Genomic DNA, 17662 nt, shown 5'->3' with positions numbered 1-17662 from the left:
CCTGTATCACCATAGCAAGGGGTCAAAAATCATAAATTCTACAGTTAAACTGTAGATGTTTTTACCTTTGCCTGCCAGGGATCATTCCTCACAAGACACAAGGTTTAGTGAATTTCCCACTTTAACAACTCCATCTTTCAGACCTAATAAACGTTGTGCTCTGGGGAATGAAAAAAACGTAACAGGCTCATTTTGAGCCTATGCTTCTGTTCATTATGGTTTGATTGCATTAGCATTTAAAGCAGAAAACATTTTAGTATAATCGAGCTCACCGCATAGTGCCACTAGATGCGATGGCAGTACTGCATGCAATGTGTGACAACATCACAATTATTTTCATTTAGAGGCTTTTTATTTATGATTCTCTAAGCTCATCCTGAAATGCATCCATGCTGTGAAAACAGGGAAGGAAAAGAGAAAGACATGCCCTTGGTGATGAGTCGAGTATTTCATTAGCTCTTTTATTTCTTTCACCTCCCACACGTCTTTTCTTTTAGCCTCTTAAAGCTGCCAGTGTCCATCACTGTTTTCTGAGAAAATCAGAACAGTGAAATTAAAGTGTACTGAAGCAAACTGATTTCATCTCAAGTTTTGTGGTTTATAAAGCAATAATAACCACCGGTTGTTTTTCGAGACCCACTTCAGCTGCTTCATATAAAATGCTTTATGTGTAATTGCTACAATTAGATATTTTAATTGTTTGTGCCATCTTTTAGCTTTCTTCAGGATTCTGCTTCTCAAAAATTGCAAAGAAGACTTTAATTGATGCTTCGTGCATGTCCTCTCAGTAATCAATCCAAGACACGCAATCTTTCATAAACCCCTGCCGTCTGCTTACCTTCTCCAGTATAACAATCCAGTCTGGTTATAATAGCATTGTTGGGTTTGTCTACTGTAACTTGAAGTAACTTTTAGGATTTTTGGCATTGTTTAATTAAAACCAGAAAAAAATAATTGTATAAAATGAACATTATGCATAATTAAATTGAAATTTACAGAAAAAAAAACCACTCACATTTTCTACAACGACAAAAAAAAAAAATTCCATTCGTTCCATTCAGGCAATTTATTGTAGCCGATCTATCTACCAGCAGGTTTATAGACAGTAGGAGGAACCTGGAGAACCCAGAGGAAACCTAATTCCACTACCATAGAATGAACTAACCAGTGCTACCCACTGAGCTGCTCAGAAGTAGCTCTGTCACCACTAAATCAAAGGGACCCATCAGGGCCTTCTAGGCGTTCAGAGAAGGCCCAAACATATCAGCATTTCAAATGTTATATCTAATTTCTTTCATTCTTTAATTGCGTTCATTCTTTCATAACTTCATTATAATTATTCCCTTCTAATTTGGCCTCATTTTCTATCAAATTTGCTTCAGAAATGAAAGGGTTACTGTCCTGACAACATTAAAATGGAGTTATCTGATGAGATTTTTTTGTTTGTTTGTTGGGTGGCATGATGGTTAGCACTGTCACCTCACAGCATGAAGATTCTGGGTTTGAGGCCAGTAGCTGATGGGGGCCTTTCGGTGTGGAGTTTGCACATTCTCCCTGTGTCTGTGTGGGGTTTCTCTGGGTGCTCTGTTTTCCTCCACAGTCCAAAGACATGCAGGTTGGGCTAATTGGTTGCTGTGAATTGTTGTTTGTCTCTATGTGTCAGCCCTGTGATGATCTGGTGACTTGTCCAGGGTGTACCCTGCCCATAGTCAGCTGGGATAGGCTCCAGCTTGCCTGTAACCCTGCACAGAATAAGCGGTTACGGATAATAGATGGATATTTTTGTTTGTTGTCTCTAGGCTAAGAAGAGTTTTGAGCTGGCTCACTCATTGGTTAGGACTTAATTGCTGGGACAGAAGGCCATGGCAGTGTATTTTTATGTAGGAAGTAACAGATGAATTAGCCAATCAGATTTTGATTTATAGTGGGAGTGACCAAAAAATGTATTGTCCTAGGCCTTCTCGAAGGCCAACACGAGCTTTACCACGAGTCAGTGCCGTCAGCGCAGCAGTGAAGTCACCTTCCAGGCAGTGTAGCGTTCAACAGTACTGTTAGCAAATGCTAATAAGGCGGTCAAGCCAGTGCTATTGAGAGCAAGTAGCACAGGCTAACAACCGAGAAACTAAGATTTCTGTCTCCAGACGCACGCTCGCTACAGTATTTTTCACTCAGACTTAAGTATTAATTTCCCTGTGTAATTTACTTCGTCACTTTTAACATCAACATCTACCAACAACGGTGAGACCTGGCAGCCTGCCGTTAATCCCTTGCAAAATCCTTTGCCCTGTTGCTTTTTTGGTGTGTCTGGCTAAGTTTTGGCTGAGCTCAAGTCCCAGCTCTAATAGTAATGGTTTGCCACTGCACTAAATAATAATTATTATTGCATGCAAACAAACGATCATACTTAAAAATGAATGTCAGTTTCCTGGACCTACACACATGTAAAATCTCTTTGACCTCCATTTTCCGCACAAAAGAGATGAATAGTCCGGTAACAGATCTAAAATTTAAACAGAAAACAGTTTTAAAAATACCTTTAAAGACAACTGGAGCATTTAATTTAAAAAAAAACAAGATAAAGCATCTTGAACTGTTACAAATTGACTGTTAAACTGTTAAAAGTTGGTTTGTGTGATTGGCAAGTTACAAAATCTCAAATCATAACTATGAAATGGCAACAAAATTTCGATAGGATATTTGGAACGGTTGCACAACGCAACCTATAAAGTGCTACACCTTTCCAAAGTACCACTGGAGCTACAACCATTGTTATGTGTCTTCACAAATAAACCTTTTGTAATGTTAAAAATAATAGACCGATGATCTAAATTGAACAAGGCAGTCGAAATATAATGCAAATCGGAAAATATAAAGGATCTTAAAATGTTGTGCAGAGATGAGCGTCCAAGATCAAGGGTAGGTGTCAACATAGACACAGTAGCTCATGATGGATGCCAATACTTTTGAAATCAGTGATTTGCAGAAAACCTGGGAGAAAGCTTATTTTCATTATTAAGAAATATATTGGTTTACAATAAAAGTAAAGGGCACTGGCTCATATTTAAGCACAAAATGTCACAGCATATTAATTTTTGCTCATTTTCATGAATAATTCCAATAACCCTTGCTGCCAAAACACAAAATTCTGGATAACTCAGCTCAGAGCCATTATGTTGCTACACGAAGACCAATCAATCTCACATTTTCCAACAATTCACAGAAGCCTCCAAAATTCTGTCATAAGTAGAGTGTGGGTCAAATCCCATTACACAGTTCTCTTCTTTGTGCTCTAATAGTGAAGTAATAAGTGGTGCATTTTTGTATCATTCCAATTGCCTGTGATTTCAAGAATAAAAACGCCATGAAAAAAAATGAAGGTATTTCAAGTTCACGCACAAACACAGAACAGACAGGCTTGGTGCTGAAATTCAAATGACATTTACGTGCCTCCTGAGAATTCAAGCTGATTCCAGTGGAAACATGAACTTAAGATTGTAGTCCCATGTGAAGCAGTAATTGGGCCATTTTATGAGTGGTAACTGTGCAACACTTTACTCGTGCTATCCCTCCATCCCTTACCACTTTTATAGATCAGAAATCTCAGTGCTCCTTTGTGAAATGGAAGTCTAGATTCAGGAATGTGTGTGTGGGTTTTGTTTTGTTTGTTGAAGATATGATGGTTTCCATAAAAATTCACTCCATTCAACTTTTGTTCCATGTTTTAGTGTTCCAACCCAACTTTGAACTGAAATGAGCTTAATTGGGATTGTATGTAATAGCTTCACACAAAGTAGATTAGCATATTGACATGGGGGGGGGGGGGGATCAATACAGTTTTGGAATTTACTTACAAATTTTAAAAAAATGTAAAATGTTGTGATTGTCCTAGTATTAACCCCCATTATTGTGAAACCCCTAGGTACCGTTAGAGATTGCATAATTAGTCAGCATCAACCTGTGTGAAATTAAAGAGTCATATGATCACAAAATAATTACACTTGTTTCTATCAGGTCTAGAAATGGCTAGAGAACACATCGAAACAAACAGCATCATGAAGACCAAGATGCTATCAAAACAAGTCTGGGACAAAGACTCATAAGCAAACATAAGGAAAAAGGTTCTCTGGCTTGATGAGGCCAACTTTTATCACCCTGAGAAAACTATCACCACAGTAAAGCATGGTGGTGGTAGCATCATGCTGTCGGGATGCTTTTCATCAACAGGAACTTGAAAAAATGGTCAGGGGTGTCAGAAAGAGTTCATATAGGACTCCATTAATCAAATGGAAAATTCCTTTTTAAAGCTATTTCACAAAAAAATGTGGAAACTTATACAAGGTTCTCAAAGAATGGTGAGAATTCAAGATTTGGTCCCAAGGTTTTGTCCAAAGACAATGGTTAAATATTGATTCCAATCTAATTTGCCTGCTTTATCTTACAGATTTAACAAGAACACATCTTTAAAACAAAAGCCTCATGAATAAATGAGTGCCAGAGGGCTTTAAAAGTCAATTGTCACCCACAAATTTATAACAGTGGAGATTCTTCCTGTTCATTAATTAGCCACTGCAACCAATAAATACATGTACTGTAGATGATTGTGCTGTGAAAAAAAAAGCAAAAAAAGAACAACCAAGAGCCTTTGTTGTGGAAGACGTGAGATGAATTAAAAAAAAAGAACAAAACAAGCAGCATTATCTTCACTGATGAAATGAGGTCAAATTATCTGTATAGAAACAAAAGAGGAAAGCTTTCTCATCGTCAATAAACACATTGTGTGTGTTTAACTATAAAATTGACTTTGGCCTGTAGTATGTAACAAACACATATATTCACAGATCGAACCTACAAAACCGAGGAGAAAACCTGGATCATGCGAGCCAGAGAGATTATCGAGCTTTCAGCTGAAAGAAGCACCCACCAAATCAGCATCTTCTACTAACCCCATTAACAGAAAAGTTGGGATATTTTCCAAAATGCAATAAAAAACACAAATCTGTGATCTGCTAATTAATGTAAACCTTTATTTAACTGACAAAAGTACAAAGAAAAGGTTTTCAATAGTTTTACTGACCAACTTAACTGTATTTTGTAAATATAAATGAAGTTAGAATGTGATGCCTGCAACACACTCAAAAGTTGGGACAGGGGGAAAATAAAACTGAAAAGTTCGCAGGATATTCAAGTAGCACCATCATGTAAGATTCCACAATAAGCAGGTTAATTAGTAACATGAATTGGTATAAAAGCAGCATGCACCAAAGGCTCTGTCTTTTCAAGCAAGGATGGGTCATGGCTCAGTCCTTTGTGGCAAAATTCATGAGAGAATTGTTAGTCATTTCAAAAAGAACATTTCTCAATACAAGCTTTTAGGTCTTTCAAAATCTACAGCACATAATTTTATGAAAAAATACTGGGAATTTGGAGACATCTCAAGGCATAAAGGGCAAGGTCGGAAAGCACTGTTGAATGTGCGTGACCTTCGAGCGCTCAGGAGGCACTGCCTGAGAAACCGTCATGCTAATGTGACAAATAGAATCACTTGGGCTTGGGAGTACTTCAGAAAACTGTTGTCACTTAACACAGTCCGCCACTGCATCCAGAAATGCAACCTGAATCTGTATTATGCAAGGAGGAAGCCATTCGTCAATTCTATGCAGAAACATTGCAGATTTCTCTGGATCTTAACTCATCTCAGATGGACTGAAAGACAATGGAAACATGTGCTGTGGTCAGATGAGTCTGCATTTCAGTTTGTTTTCGGGAGAATCAGACGTTGAGTTCTCAGTGCCAAAGGTGAACACGACCGACCATCCAGTTTGTTATCAGAGAAAACTGCAAAAGCCAACATCTGTGATGGTATAGGGGGCATCAGTGGGTGAGTTGCATGTATGTGAAGAAGGTACCACATATATTGGCTTCATTCTGCATGGGCTGCAAAAGCATGGCTTCGTAGACACAGAGTGCGTGTGCTTGACTGGCCTGCTGCCAGTCCAGAGCTGTCTTCTATTGAGAATGGATGGCTCATTATGAAGAAGAGAATCAGACAACGGCAACCACAGACTGTTGAGCAGCTAAAGTTGTATCAAGCAAGAATAGATAAAAATCCCAATTGCAAAACTGCAATGATTTGTATCCTCATTTCCCATGCGATTAAAAAGTGTTAAGGGAAAGGTGATGTAGTACAATGGTAATAATGTGTCTGTCCCAACTTTTTTTTTTTTTGAGTGTGTTGCAGGCATCAAATTCTAACCTCGTTTATATTTACAAAATACAATTAAATTGGTCAGTAAAACTCAAATCTTTTCTTTGGACTTTTCTCAGTTAAATAAAGGTTCACGTGAACCAAGAAATCACTGATTTTTGTTTTTACTGCATTTTGGAAAATATCCAAACTTTTCCGGAAATGGGGTTAGTACATGAAAGATGGACAGTTGTGTAATTTACAAAAGAAACAAGGTTGTTTTTTGGGTCATGGTAGGCCAGGTCCAACAACATGATGGCACGTCTACATTTCTAAAAGGCTGAATAGCAGATGTTCACAGCTAGCTGCCATGTAAAAGCCTTTAAACAATAGTCAGCAAAACATACAAAGTATCTCCCAGGGCCTGCTTTAGGAAGGAAACGAAAACAGATCCATTTCTCAGCCTAAAAGGAATCCTGCTGCTTTTGATGGCCGATGCAAACAAACACCCTAAAAATGGCCAAACTAACTCAAAGAGAGCCTCTGTGTCCTCAAAGTGGGCATATGGAACAACCTCACTGGACAGAATAACATAAAAAGTAAACCTTAGTGCACTTCAGTGTTGTTTCCAGGAATTCATTTCAAGGAAAGGGTATGTGGAAATGTGCTAAATGCAACTCAATTCACTTATTTGTGTAGTGCTTTTAATAGACAGTAGACAATGCCACAAAGCAGTCATTGACAGTTCCACTAAAAATGATATAAACTATAATGTTAGCAGTCAGAAGTGTCATTTTACCTTATAGTAAAATGAGACATACCCTTCTTTTTGTCATCCTACATAAACATCCAGTACTTCATCAGCCGTCACCTCGATATCGCTATTCTCAGAGTGTAGCTATCTGGCTCGTAGCTTTCCAACAGAAATGGAAAAAAAAACCCAGAAAAATTCTGATTGGTTAGCCCCGTTTCTCAGCATAGCAGCTACAGTAGTACCTGATTTAATGTGATTAAACAAACATGGGGTTTATGTGAGATTTTTATTATTACGAGAGGGATGTCATAGTGTACTATCCCTCCTCTGTCATTCACAGAGACACTAGTACCAGAATCAATCCTGGTCATCTGTAAGATTGTGTACATAATCAGATTTTCACACAAGTCCTAAATGTAGATAAAAAGAACCCAGTTCAACAAATGAGACAAAAATATTATACTTGGTCATTTATTTACTGAGGAAAATGATCCAATATTACATGTCTGTGAGTGGCAAAAGTATGTGAATCTTTGCTTTCAGTATCTGGTGTGACCCCCTTGTGCAGCAATAACTGCAACTAAACGTTTCCGGTAACTGTTGATCAGTCCTGCACACCGGCTTGGAGGAATTTTAGCCCGTTCCTCCGTACAGAACAGCTTCAACTCTGGGATGTTGGTGGGTTTCCTCACATGAACTGCTCGCTTCAGGTCCTTCCACAACATTTCAATTGGATTAAGGTCAAGACTTTGACTTGGCCATTCCAAAACATTCACTTTATTCTTCTTTAATCATTCTTTGGTAGAACGACTTGTGTGCTTAGGGTCGTTGTCTTGCTGCATGACCCACCTTCTCTTGAGATTCAGTTCATGGACAGATGTCCTGACATTTTCCTTTAAAATTTGCTGTTATAATTCAGAATTCATTGTTCCATCAATGATGGCAAGCCATCCTGGCCCAGATGCAGCAAAACGGGCCCAAACCATGATACTCCCACCACCATGTTTCACAGATGGGATAAGGTTCTTATGCTGGAATGCAGTGTTTTCCTTTCTCCAAACATAACACTTCTCATTTAAAGTTCTATTTTGGTCTCATCCATCCACAAAACATTTTTCCAACAGCCTTCTGGCTTGTCCACGTGATCTTTAGCAAACTGCAGATGAGCAGCAATGTTCTTTTTGGAGAGCAGTGGCTTTCTCCTTTGTGACCTCGCTGACTATTACATGCCTTGCTCTTGGAGTGATCTTTGTTGGTCGACCACTCCCAGGGAGGGTAACAATGGTCTTGAATTTCCTCCATTTGTACACAATCTGTCTGACTGTGGATTGGTGGAGTCCAAACTCTTTAGAGATGGGTTTGTAACCTTTTCCAGCCTGATGAGCATCAACAACGCTTTTTCTGAGGTCCTCAGAAATCTCCTTTGTTCCTGCCATAATACACTTCCACAAACATGTGTTGTGAAGATCAGACTTTGATAGATCCCTGTTCTTTAAATAAAACAGGGTGCCCACTCACACCTGATTGTCATCCCATTGATTGAAAACACCTGACTCTAATTTCACCTTCAAATTAACTGCTAATCTGAGAGGTTCATATACTTTTGCCACTCACAGATATGTAATATTGGATAATTTTCCTCAATAAATAAATGACAGAGTATAATATTTTTGTCTCATTTGTTTAACTGGGTTCTCGTTATCTACTTTTAGGACTTGTGTGAAAATCTGATGTTTTAGGTCATATTTATGCAGAAATATAGAACATTCTAAAGGGCTCACAAACTTTTGAGCACCACTGTATGTAGAAGAGGGTAGATAGCGCATTCCACTGTGTGTTATGCTGCACTGTGATGCAACATGAGCAGCATTGTGGTTGGTTGGCTTCACCCAATTATAAGGGATGAGATGGATGGAGGGTGAGAACTGACTAAATTATGAACATAGACGATGTAGAAGAATTACTGTGCAAAACATTATTAACCAGCTCCAGTATATCTGTATTTCTTTAGCCATGGCCTAAAGGTTGGAGAAGCTGCTTTGGGACCAAAAGTTCACTGGTTCGATTCCCTGGACAGCAGTAATGGCTGAAGTGCCCTTGAGTAAGGCGTCTAACCCCTTGTACATCGCTGTGGATAAGACTGTCTGCTAAATGCCTGTAATGTAATGTGTGTTAACAACCAACAAATAAGCATTTGGAACGATCATAAAATATTTCAGGATGGTTCAAACCCCAAATCCACTCATAGCCATGCCTCTGATGCAGTTAAATGTAATTTAGGAACATATCAGTCTGCAGTTTATTCCTATTAACAGGATCAATAAGTGATGAACTTAAAATCAATGCATCAGAGTAAAAGCTAGGCAGCATGAATATTAAGCTGATATCTTAAAAGCTACATTTGGTGAATCCCAATGGGACAGCAGATTTTCAACAAATGAAAAGAAATGCTCACTTTTAATCAGTCATAAGAACAATACAAATTGAGATCGACGAAACCTTTCAAACTGTGTTCAGCTTTTATGAGTTGTTGTTTTTTTTTCCCATATGCAATTTCTCATTTCAAATGTCATTGTTGAGGTGCTGGTAAAGGTTTTTTGTAAGAGCCTTAAAGAAATGAGTTTTTGACAATAACAGATGCTTTTTGAAACACACAATATCTTTCCATCATCCTTTTGCTTTCTGCACCAGTCATATTTGAGATAGAGTGTTGTACCCTCATTTGTCGACAAATGTGATTGTCATTCATGGCTCTGTGACATGTGCATAACATGAATTTTCTCCTCTAGAGCCTTCACCCACATTAACAGCACCAAGGCTTGTGGCAGGTCAGGACACACACATGCACTGAACTGCGAAAAGTATGTGTATTAATGAAAATACACATACTTTTCAGATTAAAAACCTGATCTTGATCCCTGTCAGCTGTCCAATTATCGGGCAATACCAAATCTCCCCTTTATCTCCAAGATCCTTGAAAAAGCTGTGGCACAGCAGTTATGCTTATATTTACATAGGAATAACATCCATGAAATGTATCAGTCAGGATTTAGACCTAATCATAGCACAGAGACAGCGCTGGTTAAAGTACAACCCCGATTCCAAAAAAGTTGGGACAAAGTACAAACTGTAAATAAAAACGGAATGCAGTAATTTACAAATCTAAAAAACTGATATTGTATTCATAATAGAACATAGACAACATATCAAATGTTGAAAGTGAGACATTTTGAAATTTCATGCCAAATATTGGCTCATTTGAAATTTCATGACAGCAACACATCTCAAAAAAGTTGGGACAGGGGCAATAAGAGGCTGGAAAAGTTAAAGGTACAAAAAAGGAACAGCTGGAGGACCAAATTGCAACTCATTAGGTCAATTGGCAATAGGTCATTAACATGACTGGGTATAAAAAGAGCATCTTGGAGTGGCAGCGGCTCTCAGAAGTAAAGATGGGAAGAGGATCACCAATCCCCCTAATTCTGCGCCGACAAATAGTGGAGCAATATCAGAAAGGAGTTCGACAGTGTAAAATTGCAAAGAGTTTGAACATATCATCATCTACAGTGCATAATATCATCAAAAAATTCAGAGAATCTGGAAGAATCTCTGTGCGTAAGGGTCAAGGCCGGAAAACCATACTGGGTGCCCGTGATCTTCGGGGCCTTAGACGGCACTGCATCACATACAGGCATGCTTCTGTATTGGAAATCACAAAATGTGCTTAGGAATATTTCCAGAGAACATTATCTGTGAACACAATTCACCGTGCCATCCGCTGTTGCCAGCTAAAACTCTATAGTTCAAAGAAGAAGCCGTATCTAAACATGATCCAGAAGCGCAGACGTCTTCTCTGGGCCAAGGCTCATTTAAAATGGACTGTGGCAAAGTGGAAAACTGTTCTGTGGTCAGACGAATCAAAATTTGAAGTTCTTTATGGAAATCAGGGACGCGGTGTCATTCGGACTAAAGAGGAGAAAGACAACCCAAGTTGTTATCAGCGCTCAGTTCAGAAGCCTGCATCTCTGATGGTATGGGGTTGCATTAGTGCGTGTGGCATGGGCAGCTTACACATCTGGAAAGACACCATCAATGCTGAAAGGTATATCCAGGTTCTAGAGCAACATCCAGACGACATCTCTTTCAGGGAAGACCTTGCATTTTCCAACATGACAATGCCAAACCACATACTTGCATCAATTACAGCATCATGGCTGCATAGAAGAAGGGTCCGGGTACTGAACTGGCCAGCCTGCAGTCCAGATCTTTCACCCATAGAAAACATTTGGCGCATCATAAAACGGAAGATACGACAAAAAAGACCTAAGACAGTTGAGCAACTAGAATTCTACATTAGACAAGGATGGGTTAACATTCCTATCCCTAAACTTGAGCAACTTGTCTCCTCAGTCCCCAGACGTTTACAGACTGCTGTAAAGAGAAAAGGGGATGTCTCACAGTGGTAAACATGGCCTTGTCCCAACTTTTTTGAGATGTGTTGTTGTCATGAAATTTAAAATCGCCTAATTTTTATCTTTAAATGATACATTTTCTCAGTTTAAACATTTGACATCTATGTTCTATTCTGAATAAAATATGGAATTTTGAAACTTCCACATCATTGCATTCCGTTTTTATTTACAATTTGTACTTTGTCCCAACTTTTTTGGAATCGAGGTTGTAGTAAACGACCTACTGTTGGCGTCTGATCAGGGCTGTGTCTCGCTGCTTGTGTTGCTTGATCTTAGTGCAGCATTTGATACCATTGATCATTCCATTCTTCTGGATAGACTATAAAATGTTGCGGGAGTTAAGGGAACGGCCCTCTCCTGGCTCAGCTCTTATTTAATTGATCGCTATCAGTATGTTGATGTAAATGGTGATTTTTCTCAACATACTGAAGTAAAGTTTGGTATTCCACAAGGTTCTGTCTTGGGTCCACTGCTTTTTTCTTTATATATGTTACCTCTGGGTGATATTATTTCATAAACATTGTATTAGTTTCCACTGTTATGCTGATGACACACAGTTGTATGTTTCTGCAAAACCTGATGAGAGACACCAGCTTAATAGAATTGAGGAATGTGTGAAGGACATTAGACACTGGATACTTATTAACTTCCTCCTGCTTAACTCTGACAAGACTGAAGTACTTGTACTCGGACCACAGACAGCTAGAAGCAAGTTTTCTGATTACACAGTAACTTGGATGGCCTTTCTGTTTCTGTTTCTTCACGTGCAGCAGTAAAAGACCCCAGTCTTTCATTCGAAACTCACATTGATAACATTACCCGGATAGCTTTCTTTCATCTCAGAAATATTGCTAAGATAAGAAATTTAATGTCACTACATGACGTGGAAAAACTAGTTCATGCTTTCATTACCTCCAGGTTGGATTATTGTAATGCCTTACTGTCTAGATGTTCCAATAAGTGCATAAACAAGCTCCAGTTAGTTCAAAATGCAGCAGCAAGAGTCCTTACTAGAACTAGAAAATATGACCACATCACCCCTGTCTTATCCACACTGCATTGGCTCCCAATCAAATTTCATGTTGATTATAAAATACTACTATTGACCTTTAAAGCACTGAATGGTCTCACACCACAGTACCTGAGTGAACTTCTGGTCCTCTATGACCCGTCATGCCTACTTAGATCAAAAGGTGCAGGCTATCTGCTGGTACCTCATACAGTGAAGGCTACATCAGGGGGCAGAGCCTTTTCTTACAAAGCCCCACAGTCATGGAACAGCCTTCCAAGTAATGTTTGGGAATCAGACACAGTCTCAGCGTTTAAGTCAAGGCTGAAAACATATCTGTTTCATCAAGCCTTTTGTTAATGGTGTTTATGAGGTAAAGGTGTAGATCTGGAGGGTCCTCAGACATAGTGTTTTGGTAAACTAGGATGTATGGATGCGGTCAGTCCCCACTCGCTTGCTCACTCGAGTTTGTTGACGGTGTAGTGGCTGGCTGCTTTATGTCCCAGGGCTCCCTCATGCCTGTGTTACCTTCTGGCTCTCCCCTTTTAGTTATGCTGTCATAGTTAGTTGCCGGAGTCCCTGCTTATACTCAGTGCAATGTGTATACTGTTCCTACTTATTCAGGTGACATTGGGCATACCTAACAACCTATGTGTTTTTTCTCTCTCTCTCTCTCTCTCTCTCTCCCCCCCCCCAAAAAAAATCTGTCCCTCTGAGTTACATGTCAATCCTGAGATCGAGATGCTGACCTCTTCTGCTCCTCAGACCTGCCTGATCCATCCTGGTGCCCTGTGTCTGGTTGGAGTCTCATCGCATCGCTCCTGTGAAGGATGGCTCCATGTGGACAGTTGAAAGCCACACCTGGAGGACACTCTGGACACTTACAGTAATGCTTTTATGTCTGAGGACTACAGTTGACTTGCTAACTTTAGGACTGCAGTTGTCATGAACAGTTTTGCACTCAAGTTTCCATCAATGAAGAGTTTATAACATCAACGAAACAGACTTCATGTTAAAACTGTTCATGTTATAGTCATGTTGTCTGTTGCTGCCCAAATGAGGATGGGTTCCCTTTTGAGTCTGGTTCCTCTCGAGGTTTCTTCCTCATGTCGTCTGAGGGAGTTTTTCCTTGCCACCATCGCCACAGGCTTGCTCATTGGGGATAGATTAGGGATAAAATTAGCTCATGTTTTAAGTCATTCAAATTCTGTAAAGCTGCTTTGCGACAATGTTTATTGTTAAACGCGCTATACAAATAAACTTGACTATTAATGAATATGAGCGATTCTTGAAGGACACAGGCAGAATAGACCTGCTAAATAGACTACTGAAGTCCAGTTCTACTCTCATGAAGGTCATCAAATGGGTTTTATTCTGTGTTAGCTTGAATAGCAAATGGGAAAACCTTCACATGGTGAAAAGTTTTTTTAAAACTACTTTACTGAACTGAAATGTTTCTCTTTACATCTATAGCAATTACAAATAAATGCATAGCATTTTAAATTCCCTGGCTTGTGTACTGTGATTTGATTCCATCTGTTGACATTGACTGCATGGCCAAAAGTATAGTAGACACCTTCACATTACAGGCATTTAGCAGACACTCTTATCCAGAGTGACATACAACAGACCTGGGTATGATGTTAAACTGCATCCCGTCCTGGGTATGACGTTAAACTACATCCAAAGCAGCAGGGTGCTCCGGTGCCCTGCAGCAGAAGAACCTGCAGGTCAATGGCTCATCACCAGGTGGCATGTGGAAAAAACACTTTTTGGTCAATGGATGGCACCACTTAGCAAGATAGCTGCTACTGCGGGGCAACCTCCCTGTCTACCAGGCCTGTTGTGCAGTAGCGCACCGCCTGGACCAGATCTGGAGGTCCAGAGAGACTAGATGGTGGAGGCACGACACCGTCTGTCTTTAATACCGTGCATGGTGCGATGTAGGCTCATAGGTGTGCCTGCAAAGAATAACTAACTCCCCTTACACCGATATCATACAACTCCTCTCTGGGGGGGAGGAGGGGTAACAGGAGGACAGAGGATGGGAAGGAGCAGTAGCCTAGCCTAACAATAAGCAACACTGGACAATGTGCAATATAATGTGCAATATAAAGTGCAATATCTCTCCTGCTGCCCCCTTTTTTTCCCTCCCCTTCCACTCTTCCCCATATCTTATTCTTTTTATATTCATACATGTAAATACTTAATTTATCAAAAAGTTTTTTCTCTATTTTCTATTCTCTGTTTATCCTGTAATGATGCTGCTGGAATCTTAATTTCCCTGAGGGAACCCTCCCAAAGGGATCAATAAAGTTCAATCCAATCCAATCCAATCCAATCCAATCTAATCTTCGAAATCGATGGACTGCCAAAGAAGAAGACAACAGACTCAGAGCAGCCTGGGGTTAGGTGCCTTGTTCAAGGGCACTTCAGCCATTCCTGCTAATTCAGGGAATCAAACCAACAACCTTCTGGTCCCAAAGCTGCTTCTCTAATCATTAGGCCATGGATTTCCATGCACATACATATCCAGATGCAAATTTGGATATGTATGTGGATCCAGGATTTTTTGACATGGAAGGTGTCAATTTTGGAGCAAGGGCTTCTTGTTGGATGGCAGCCTCTCAGTCCATGGTGATGTAAAACTCACTTGACTGTAGATAGTGTTCCAGCAGTTTCCAGTTGCTCCTGACCAACTGAACCAATTTTCTCTCAGCTGAGGGTGACAGTTTGGGTCTTCTTCCAGCAAAGTGGCTTGATAAAGTGGCTATGCCGCTCAATAACTTGTACTTACATGCAGTTGTTTGAAGTGATGATCTTGGAATCTATGGTTGTTTAGAAATGGCTCTCAAAGACATTCTTGTGTTGAGTAAACCTATGGTACTCTTTCTCAGATCTGCACTGAGCTCCTTGGACTTTCCCATTGTACTGTGTGTTGGTCAATCCAATGAGTGTAGTAAAACAAACCATGTTTATTTTGTGCACAGAGGAGCTACCAGCTGTAGCCTATCATGATAACTAACAGGAAGTTAAGAGGCCTTGGCAAGTTAAAAGACATTTTGGAACTTTCAGCACTTCTGAATTAATCATCTAAATGGATGTTTGTATTGACCCTGTATGTTTGATTTTAACCTTGTCTTGATGTCAGAAAACCCAAAAGAAAACAAAAATTGTACACCAAATTCTTGTGTCTTTTTTCCTTATGTTAAATATCTACTTACTGTATTCCTAGTATATCAGTTATTCTGTACTAGTATATACAGAAAAACTTATTCAGACCAATGGGCAATTTTGAGTTGTGTCGAAACAGAATTGTTCCTTTTTAGCTGATAATTATTATTATTTATTAATCTTTAATCTATACAGGAGGAAACCTACATCTGTGATGAACATCAGCACCAACACACACACACACACACACACACACACACACACACACACACACACACACACATCCCCGATCTAGTTATTTAGTTTCATTTCAAATCTCCCTTTCCTAGCTAAGGTAATGGAGAGAGTTGTAGCCTCTCAGCTTCATACTTTCCTTGCTCGTAATGATCTCTATGAACCCTTTCAGTCAGGCTTTTGCAATATGCATAGCACTGAATCTGCTCTCTTAAGAGTTGTTAATGACCTCCTGCTCTCAACTGATGCTGGTCATCTCAATGCCCTTGTTCTCTTGGACCTCACAGCTGCCTTTGACACCGTACATCATGAGATACTCATTTCCAGACTGTCTTCTTTTGGTATTACTGGCTTAGCTTTATCCTGGTTTCAGTCATATCTAGCAAACAGGCAAAAGTTTATTTCTATTGGTGTTCATAAATCATCTACTGCTACTGTTGCTCAAGGTGTGCCTCAGGGTTCTGTCCTTGGTCCCCTTCTTTTTATATTATATGTTTCTCCTATAGGCCAGATTATTCGTAACCATGGCCTTAACTTTCATTGTTATGCTGATGATATTCAAATCTACATCACTATCACCCCTTCCATAGCCTCTGTTCAGCTGCTAAGGACTTGCATCACTGACCTTAAAGGATATGGGACATGAAACATAAAAGCACGCTATATCAGTTTCTTTCCATTAAAAATATGAATTAATTGCATCAACAAATACAAAATCATCTATTAAATTCAGCAAAATCGTTATATTCGTGATGATTATATGGCACTTCTGCTCGACTTCCGATATGCATTTCTTGCAACCGGAAGAGCCGCTGTCACGTGATCATACGTCACAAAAACTTTCGGGCACAGCACAAGCGGGTAGATGAATGGAGAAGTGGATGACAAGAAAATTGTTTTTATAGTCTTTAAAGTACATTGGACATCATGGTGTATTGTGCTGCTCATGGTTGCAATAATTCCAATGGGAAATGCCCTGGAGTAAGTTTTTTTGCATTCCCCAAGGACCCGAAGCTGAGGAAAATGTGGGCTCACCTGCGCATGCGCAGTAGGCTTCGCGCATGCGCAGTAGGCTTGGTAGGACAACTTTACAGAACACCTGTTGAAAAAAACTTTGCACCTACTGTTTCCCACAAACTGTATTCGGACCATTTCACTGAGGATTCTTTCAACATTAATACTCAGGTACTGAGCGATATTAATTCATGAAATAGGAAGCATAAGGATGAGAAAAAAAAACAGTTCAAATCGGGAAGCCGCGCACACCTGCGCCAGGCTGCACAAATGCGCGCAGCTTCCCGACCCAAACCGCCTCTCTCTCATCCTTACACTTCATGCCTCATGCTCCATGAACCAATATCGCTATTTTTTTTTTTTTTTAATCGGATCTGCACGATTCAGCCGTGAAAAAGGCGGCGTCCGCCGAAAGGCGCGCTGTTTGCATCCCTGCACGGAGGCCAGGGGACAGGGCAGGAATATTTTTGTTGATATGAGTGATCCGGTGCGATTTCATGACCCCCCTGTTAAAGACCTCTGCGCTAAGCAACTGAAAGCGAGGTAAGGATTAGTATTATAATTTTGGGTGTATCAATTATTGATTATCATAATTCTGACTCGTTTCGCCATTTTGAATGTTTTCATCTCGGACTCTGGAAGCATTGTATCTCAATCAATCTCGAAAAATATCAGCAAAAAAAAAAACTAGCTTGCAACGGACTTTAGCTAGATCTCTGATGAACTTTCAATGTATGATACAAAAATAATACTTCTTTCAACAGATCATTAGCCTTTGAGCAGAATTGTTTTTAACTTACCAGGAAGTGTTATCCAGCCGA

The sequence above is a fragment of the Neoarius graeffei genome, chromosome 12 (genome assembly GCF_027579695.1).
Source record: "Neoarius graeffei isolate fNeoGra1 chromosome 12, fNeoGra1.pri, whole genome shotgun sequence".
Lineage (NCBI taxonomy): Eukaryota > Metazoa > Chordata > Actinopteri > Siluriformes > Ariidae > Neoarius > Neoarius graeffei.
The sequence above is the reverse complement of the archived record's forward strand: the minus strand, read 5'-3'. Positions refer to the sequence as shown.